The sequence below is a fragment of the Octopus sinensis genome, linkage group LG2, assembly GCF_006345805.1.
Source record: "Octopus sinensis linkage group LG2, ASM634580v1, whole genome shotgun sequence".
Taxonomy (NCBI): Eukaryota; Metazoa; Mollusca; class Cephalopoda; order Octopoda; family Octopodidae; genus Octopus; species Octopus sinensis.
In genome coordinates, this window is record NC_042998.1 from 29,101,757 (window position 1) to 29,112,609 (window position 10,853).

Sequence of the window (10,853 nt, forward strand, 5' to 3'; positions counted from 1 at the left end):
ATATTTGTATAAGTTTGTGAGTTTCATTTTAGAATATAGAATAATTGAACACATGCAAAATATATATATATATATATATATATATATATATATATATAGTCACAATGAGGATATTTAAACCTCCTATAGGGATATTTATCCAAGATACACTGGTTTAATATATATTTTGAAGAGCTATTTCTTCAATGAATATATTATACAAAATATCGTAAAATATCAAACATTATTATCGAGTTAGAAAGCAGAGCGATCTAATGGATACAAGCCATTAGATCTGTTTTCTAACACGATAATATATATATATATATATATATATCAAAGTATTTGTATGTGATTAATTAATATTCTGATGCAAAAACAAATTTATACGTGTAGTCTAACCATGAAATGTAATATTTGAATATATATATGTATATATATAATGTATGTATGTATATATATATATACTTACATATATATATATATATGTATGTATACTTACATACATATTGCACATATGTATGTCTTTCCATACTATGTATACATATTTGTGTCTATATAAATATGTATTTGTGTATGCGTGTATATGTATGTGCATATGTATGTGTAACATTTTGTGTATATATATTTATGGTTTCAATAAAAAAAAAGCAATTTTAATCTCATATTCATTGTATTAAACAATATCAGATCAGTAAATTTTATTCTTTTTTCTTATTTCATTTTCTTTTTGTGCGTACATGAGATCAGAGTCAAAAATGCATCTTATTGTTTCACTCATATGTTTAATTCCTCCCATTTTGTTTGTTTTGTCTTCCTATTTAACAAATGAAAACTACATATCTTTACCTTTAGCAAAATTTAGTTGTAATTACTTTTTACACTTTTTTTACCTTACACTTGTTCGGGTTTTTATTCAATTGTAAATGCATAAAAGCAAGAAAAGTAATTACAACATTAATAAACATTAAATCATCCTTTGAAAAAATCTCAATGGGTCGATAAAATTGAATGAGGGGACTTTAGGAGATTTTAAGACAGTCTAAGCTTAAAATCTACAATTAATGGATAAATTGTACTGAAATGAATATGTTCAATGTATCCAAAGAATGTTTGATTTGTTTAAAAAAGTAAGCAAATTTAACATTCAATATTAAAGTCCATATATAAATATGAAATAAATAAATAAATAAAAAAGGTACTGTAGTTTCAAATGATTAAATTACATCTGTTTTTGTGGGTATGTGTGTGTATGCAAGTGTCGTTTTTTTTTATAATGAAATATATATATATGTTAAAAATTATTTAAAAAATACTTTTTTTTAAAATGAGTATTTCGTTGGATAAATTGTTTTTTTAATCATCTACTGTGAGTTCAAAGAAAAAAATAAAGAAAAAAATAAAGGTAATATAAAAAAGACCCAATTAAATGTTCATAATAGGATATATTAAAACAGCAACAATTCCTGGAAGAATTTGTGTGTTCTAAATATATAGGTATATTCTTGGGAGTATTAATTTCAAAGAATATAAATAAGCAAAAATAGAAAAAGGAAAGGTCTTTTTTAGGTGAATAGAAAAACGGATAGATTAATACATACTTAATTCTATAAATAGACTTCTTTGAAATATGAAAATTACAAAAAAGCTATATGTTCTTAAATATTATAAGATATAAAAAAGCAGGATAAGAGAATATTTCTGGTATTTCATTTCAAGTGAGATTCTAGTTGGGAAACATGACATGAAGAGGTTATGAAGTTTTCCAATTCTTTCGATTGCTTTCATACCAAAACGTGTATATATAGAGACCAGAATTAATTATGCAAAATAAATATGAGTCAATGGAAAACAAATTTAAAACAATTTCCTGAAAGTGAGTATAAAATTCAGTGAAAAAAAAAAAAAAAAAAATAATGAAAAAATATTTATATTTGTTTTTCTTTTTGATTTTTGATACTTGTTTTTGTTTTAAAACAAATTTACATCCTCTTACTTCCTGGTTCACTATCAAATTAGATTTTGTTTATTCTTTTTCAATTATCCTGTGACTGTATATATAATATACATGTTATGTAAATTTATACATATGTGATATGTATATATATGAAACTTATACATCCATATGCATTTCATTTGATATTAAATTGCCCAAATCCATAGCCTTTTTAGAAATATCAAATGTAATGATGAAAAGCAGTATTAATTACAAACACAGAAACTGGTTATAATTTTTAGTTCATTATGTGTCATGTCTGATTTATCATGTTACGGTAAAAGTAATTAATTTTGTATATCAAAGTCAGCAAAAATTAGAAAGAAAATTTGGTAATATCTGTAGCATTTAAAAAAAGTTTAAGGATAATATTTTCAGATTCTCAAATAAGAATTACGTAAATCCATAGATATTTGTTGATATCATCAAGAATAACACATTGGTTATATTTGAGGTGTTACAATTCATACTATATATATATGGAGTTTATGAATTACGTTCGAAGACTTCTGTGTATTAATTAAAGTATCAAATATGTCGGGTATAATATAGTTATATTGAAAGGGTCTACTTTTGGAAGTTAAATTACCCTGATTTTTCAGTTATATAATGTACTAATTTCAAACATTTCCCCAACATTATTTCAAATTCTGATATAGTGTAGACGTCTTCAAAGGAATTGAATGCAATCTACAATTTATTTAAGTATTAAAGAATATAAACAAGTTATTAACCAGGGCTCTTTTCCATGTGAAATGCTGACTTTTGTCTGTTTTATTTTTGTTGGATTAATACAAAAAAGCTACATAATTGTATTTTGGCTTTTCCAAAGTGTCCTACATCTACATACATACGTTTATTTAATTAAGAGTAATACAAAAATTATGAAATAAAAAAATGCATTTCAAACAAATAAAAATATTGCTAAAATTATTGTACACGGTTTCTTTTTTTTTTAAATCAGAATTTTTTTATTGTCATTTTTTGACAAGTTTTTAAAACATGCAGCTCAATGAATCAGTTACGTTTACACATACCGATGCCAATAAATTCTTTTTTCAGAAAATATAAATTTCACTGATTTATCTGATATTTTGTAAGGTTTTATTTTAAATCAAAGTAAAAAAAAAATCGTAGGAACAGCATCAGTGATCAAATACTTATATAATTTATTTATCAAGTTACCACCAGGGCTTGACGATTTTAATGCATATTCAATATCATGATCATAGTGGAATCTAAATACAAAAACTCTTGCAAAAGCAGATATATGCATACATACATACACATAAATACACACACACACACACACATACACTATATATAATGTAGAGTCCCTCTGATGCGCATCTAATACTGTAATAATAATTACACTATGACGTATGATTAATTTTTTATGACATTGTTTCAGTATCCTTATTTATATTACATACTTCCAAAAACTAGTCATTGCTAAAATTAATGATTATTGGCAAATAAAGAAATAATAATTAATCATTGTTATTATTATTATCGTTATTATCTCATATCGCAGAGATTTTGCGGTTATATACATGATTGCTATTTATTCGTTCTATGGCAAACTATACTTAAAAGGAACAAAGAATAAACAAAATCAAAGAAACGGAATATAGGCCGGTGAAAAAATGAATTGTTTAGACAAATGCATATTTCATAAGTATGGTAAGAAACACTGCTGTTGGCTTTTAAGAGAGGCATGATAAAACTTAACCTCATAGAGATTGTAACTTCTCTACTCCTTATGACAGCTTCTGTTATTAGAAACATCTATAAAAAATTCAAGCATTATGTCAGAATATAAAGTTTATCCATATAAATTAATCAAAAGGAGTTCTCAGTTTAAATAGATATAAATATTAATACTATTACCAGCAGACTGTAATTCTAGAAGTAGATACGATATAGTTATTATTGAACAACCTAATTTGGTGGAAGTATAACGCAACATTTGAATATTATGTTGTTTATTATTATTTTTTTTACTGATTTGGTACATATGCGCACATAAACAAAAATCTATACACACTTTTTTTATTTCAAATTTGACTTTTCTCATCAGATTATAGTTGAGAATTCTGCATCGTCTATATTGTCTTTTGTTATTCTCTGTCTTAAATATTCACCAGAAAAAAAAGGTGAAGGTTCATTCTTGAGCTTTTATCCAACAGGTTATCCAAACTTAATTCCGGACAAAATTAAGGAAGATACTTCCTGAAGGAATTAGATCTCACAAAACCTGGCTTTGAAAGCCAGTGCCTTAACTATACAGGCAAAATAAATAAAATACATATGTATATATACACACATATATATATATACATATGTATATGAAAACAGATAAATCCAATTTTGATTTCTTATTAATTTTTCAATGGTGGTAAGAGCAGCAAAATTTTATTGAATATATAACTAAGTTACAGGCATGTAAAACTAGTAGAAGCAGATTTGAATAAAATGAACATAAGAAAATGAAATAGTGTTTTTTAACTGAAGTGTAAAGTTAAATGTAATGAAATATAATAATCCCACTTTTAAATCTTTACCCCTTTATTGTATTGTGTTCTCATACTGGTTTCAGCTTATTAGCTGAGACAATGCTGGGAAACCACCATTTTATAAAAATTGTTTTTTTTTTGTGGTTAAATCTGATGTGTCTTTAAACTTTACAGAAATTTATCTATCTTACATGAATTTTTCTTTCAAAAGAGAAAAATATTAAAACATGTAGTAAAAAACTTTGTTATTAAAGTCATTTTCACGGATGTCTTCAAAATAATTTTTTCCATAATGTGTGCAAAAAAAAAAAAAATCACAACAAAAATGCAAACAAATAAATCAATAAAAATATAGTTAAAGAAAATACGAAATTGATTGTTGTCAGTGCCAGTTCTTTTCAATCTGGTGTGTCTTGAGTATAATAATGGTTCAGTCATCAAGTAGCTAAGGGCATTTTTTAGATACTCAGCTATGAACACAGTATTTAGGCAGCAAAATGAATGAAAGGATGTCTAGGCTTTATATATACAAATACATATACATACATATATGTATGTATATGTATGTGTAGTGTATATATATATATATGTGTGTGCGCGCGTGTGTAGTATGTGTATGTACTATATAAATATATATACATATATATTCATATACATATGTATGCGTATATATATACTCACATACATGTATATCAATATATATATATATATATATACATATATAAAATTTCAATTTGTCTTTAGTGTCTTTATTATATGAAGTCAGAAATTCAGGTATTCATCATTATAATTAAACAGAAATCTATCTTATTTCCTTTGGAAAATATTATTTCCTGAAATAAGAAGTTTGGAAAGATATACACGGAATATTTCAATCCATTTCTCATTTAAATCATATCTACGAAGTTGAATACCGTTTCGTCTTGGTATTGTGCTTGTATGCTAATCACATCACTTCATATGGTTTTAATCACTACCAACATCTTTAAAAACAACATATTTGAGATGAAAGATGCAAAATATTGGGTGGAGATGGTTTTCAAAGAAATGCAAAGAAAATAATATGCTCCTAATTCTGAAACGATTTCTATACATATCTGCAATTATTTTGATAATAATAAAGATGATGATTATGATAATAATAATAATGATGAGAATGATGATGATGATTAATAAATAATGAATTTTTGTAGTTACTAATAACGATAATACAACACGCAATATATGTAGATCAAAATATGCAATTACGTTAGGTTTGTTTGTAAACAGACGTTAGGGTCTGTTGGTTATAATTCATGTTATTTGTGATATGAAGATTGTGAAAAAAAACGCAAGATGAAACTGAAAAAATTAGGATATTATGCAACATAATATGGAATAAAAGACATTCAGAAAAAAAGCTGTCTTCAAAATTCCTTTATTAGAAATATACAGATAATCCAAATGTTTATCATCACATGAATAATAAAAAAAAAGACAAAAAATATTATTACTCTTGTTTGTTGTTGTTGAATTTTCTCACAGAACTTCCTTCCTAGCTTACTGTGTTGTTTGGAATGCATGATGCAAAAGCTTCAAGAAAAAAATAAATATAATGAAAAATAAAAATCAAATAAGAACGGAATTAAATACGGGGTTTAATTTTATAAAAACATACATTGCAAATATCAACTCATACACAAAGTTGAAAGTGACAATACATTTGTTAAATATTATATCTCTTGTATATGGATAAGATGGCTGTAAACCTGTCTATTCTGAAGATGCTTGATCTAATAGTATGCTCTTTTTTTTCTTGTTATCTTGTTATTTGTACAGTTTAACCACAGGGAATTGTTATGTAGTAGACTTTTTAGCTGAGATTATTCAGCTTGATTACATTATATATATATATATATATATATATATATATATATATATACGTATATATATACAACTTTTTGTTATCATATTAGGTGCTGTGAATAAAATAACAACAGAAAAGAAAAAAGGTATTATTAATAATATTCATAATCATAATTAAAATAAATAATAATGATAACAATAATCTTTTTTTTTAATACAAATCTTTTTGTGTGAAAGTGAAAAGCAAGGAGAACAAAAATGGTTTAAACTTTTTTCTGAACAATAAACCATTGCATCAACTAAGACTGCAATAAATTTCTTTAGACACTTCCAACAGATTCTACAAAGTATGCTCTCATGGAAGAATTACAATTTATTCCAGAAAAAGAACCACATATTTATCAATACCAGTGTATACATTTGGAGAAGTGTGCATGTATATAATATATATATAGATATATATTATATGTGTGTGAAATGTGAAATATGTATGCATACGTATATATATAAAATGTATGAATATGTATGCTTACGTATATATATATATACATATATCAGGAACGGTAATTTTTAAAGAAACAAATAGAATTAAAAAATACGGATCAGGTGGAATGTTCATTTTGCTTAAACTAGAAACGTCAACAGTAAGTTGTAAGCGTTACAATATTGATTTAATTAATATGATCTAAAAAAATATATTCTCAAATAGAACATAAAAACAATACATGATTATTTTTTAAAGCAATTGCAGACGGTTTCGCATTCGTGTAAGCATCAACAATAAAATGAATTTTGCTAGCAATGAAGAAAACGAAGTTGGCATAATTAGACAACATCGACGTTATGTTTAGAAAAATACAGAGTTTTACGAGGTGTGAAAACGTTTTATAAAGTAATAGAAGCAATAACAGTACAAACTTAAATATATCTGGAATATTGTAACATCTTTCATAATCAGCGACTTTTGCAAAAAGTCTGTTGAGTGTTCAAGTGGAGACAGTAATGATGCTATGGTTATGCTTGGATAATAACTTATTCCAAAGTTCTGGTTGTCATTGTAAATGCAATAAAATTTCTCTTGTTTATTCTATTCTGTGTTGTTTTTATTCCATTGAACTTTTTTTCTTTCTGCAATGAAGCATTTCTTCTTTCTTAGTTCATGATATCAGTCAATGATAAATAAAACTCTTGTACTATTAACTTTTATTTTGTTCCTGCAGAAAGCTAAAGAAAGCATTTATAACTCAAGGTTAACAGCTAATTAAAATGTGATAGCGAGGAATGGCTACTATATGAGAAATAATGTAAGTTTCTACTAAGTCAACGCAGCCTGCCAATAATCCTTGCACAATAAGAGCGTAATCGCACATCAGCGCTTTTGCTGTTGCTACATTCACCACATTTGATACAATACAGCATCTTCTGTTTCTCAAACGAATAATTAAGAATAATATTTTCAAATGATTGTTACCCTGCAAAGTCTGTAAAAGAAGCACTAAGATACATTACAGAAGAAGGTTGCCACTGATAAACACGTTTTTTGGAGAAGTTTGCTTTCTCAGAAGAAAGACAATTTGAACGGTAAATGTTTAAAAGTAATTATTCGAACTGTCTTCATTGGAAGTGTATTTATAATTAGCTTCGTTTTCAAAATTTAATAATGAATTCAAAGTATTAGTGATTTTGAAAAATATATTTCCATACATTAATTGATATGTGATAAAGAAAAAGAAGGGTGAGTATATGATGAAACCTGATGACAAAGTATTAAAACATCATTTTGAAATATGTTATTTAAACCAGAAAATACACTTGGATATTACGGACTTATACAAAATTGAAGGAAATGGTGATTCAACAAAAATTAAACTAAACTACAAAAAGAAAAACAAAAAAAAAAAGATCATTTTCAGCCTAAATTATATTTTGTAAAACGATTGAAAATCAAGTTTCATAGATTGGAACAAAGTTCATGTTATTTAGAACCAGTAACTGACTGTTAGGAAAATATTACTTTAAACTATATATAAACTCATCTAAACATTTGAAATGTTCTAGCCACACCATCTTAACTTAAAACATCCGTGGCTATATCTTCAGGGTATGGGCGAACAGAAAACGGGATCGCGAGTCACAAAGACAAAAGCGGAGTGATAACATCAAGGACAAGACGGGAAGAAACCACGGCATGGTGTATGGCTGCAGCAGGAGTATACTGCTGTAGCAGTGTGTACCATCAAGTGGCGGTTGCGTCTGAAGTCTGCAACCATTAGCCATGGGAATGGTTATTATTCTTTCATAGTATAAAGCTACAGCTGTTAAATTCGAGAAAAACGTAATGATTATAAATACTTTATGCAGCATTTCGCTTTAATTTTCAACGAGTCGATGGAGTTAAGCAGCATTTATTCTAATCTAGACAACACAGTTCATTTTTATGTAATCTTTAAAAAAATATCAACCGTTAATCCTAAAGAAGTTTCCAATCAGAGAGATTTTTGTTTGTTATCAAAAAACGGCGTTCGAAATTGCGTTTTTTTTTCTTTCTTTGATAAATTCAGCGCATCAGCTGAAAGGAAAGTCATTTTCTCAGAGAAATAACTTTTTGAAAAGTATTGACACAGATACTAGTATCAACGTTATACAATCGTTCGTTATTGAAAAGAGTACCTAATATTATGACAGAACGCGCACATGAAATATCTAATGTGAGATATATTGTTATACTCAAATCATTCCTCTCTCTCTCTCTGTCCCCCTTTCTCCCACGCACACACTTCACATTATGACTAAACTTGAAGAAATGACTGGAAACGATGGAAAAGCTGAATTCTTGGTACCTGTCTACTATAAATGCAATTAGTGAAAATTGACGTGACTTTGGAAGTATTGCCCAAGGCAACAATAGTGAGACTCGAGACATAGTTGTATTCACAACTCCAAGAAGATGGATTTCTTTGATCATAAGAGATACCTGTTCCATAATTAGATCAGGATCGAATCGAAAGAGTTTCAAGTTCGAAAAGATGCATTACCAGTTTACTTTCCGATGAAGCGTTTCTATGTAATCAATGAATACCAAGTATTATCGACACACACACACACAATATATATATATATATATATATATATATATATATATAATTTTTTTAATTTTTATTTGTTTCAGTCAGTTGACTACGGCCATGCTGGAGCAAATCGACCGCAGGACTTATTCTTTGTAAGCTTAGTACTTACCCTATCAGTCGCTTTTGACGAACCGCTAAGTTATGGGAATATAAACACACCAGCATCGGTTGTCAAGCAATGCTGGGGAGACAAATACAGACACACACACGTTATATATATATATATATATATATATATATATATATATATAGGGGGAGAATTCACAAAAAGACAAAAGACGAAGGTGGTGAAGACAACAAACAGATGTATTAGTATAACGCTCGGGAAGTGAAAAATATATATATACATACGACGGGCTTCTTTCAGTTTCCGTCTATCAAATTCACTCACAAGGCTTTGGTCAGCCCGAGGCTATATAAGAAGTTACTTTCCCAAGGCGCCACGTAGTGGGACTGAACCCAAGCCATGTGGTTGGTGAGCAAGCTACTTACCACACAGCCACTCCTGCGCATACTATATATATATATATATATATATATATATATATATATATATATATATATATATATATATGTGTGTGTATGTGTGTAGGGAGAATTTACGAAAAAAAACAAAAGGCGAAGACAGGTGGCGAAGACAGATGTATTAGTAAAGTCTTTTACGTTTCGAGTCTACGCTCTTCTACAGAAAGGGACACAGAAAAAACAAGGAGAGAAAAAAATGTGTGTAGTGGCTAACGATCTATCATGGCGACTATATATATATATACACATATGTATATATATATATATATTTCCTTAGGGGAGATCAAATTATACTTGTAACATATATTAGAGAATAAAATATATGATACGTTTAAATATGGTCTATATATATATATATATATATATTTATTTGTGAGTGTGTCCATGTAGGAATAACGAGATTGTGATCAGGTTAAATGGTTTAGAGAAAATTGGAATATCACCTAGTTCATTCTTTCGCCATAATCAAAATGATGTTTAGGGGATAACAAAGTAAGATGATATTTCTGAGTTAAATTTATGCACAGTTATTTTCACAAACAGCGTATTAATAAAGTCTTATATATATTTGTACAAACTCATTTATTTGTTGAATAACTATATATTTCTGTTCGCTATCATAAGATAAATGTCCAGAATTTTTTGGTCTTGTTCATATTGTGAAAGATATGATCGGCAAACATCAAAGAATTTTTCCTTTACAGATCAGTACACACGACAAATATCAATAGAAAACAAATTAAAGCGATATGTATGTCTCTGTGATATTGCCAGAATAGATGCCTTGGGTAGTAAAAATCGATAACATAATCACACAATAGCTCGATAGACCGCAGCGTATTGATGTCTACACCATTCTTTTGG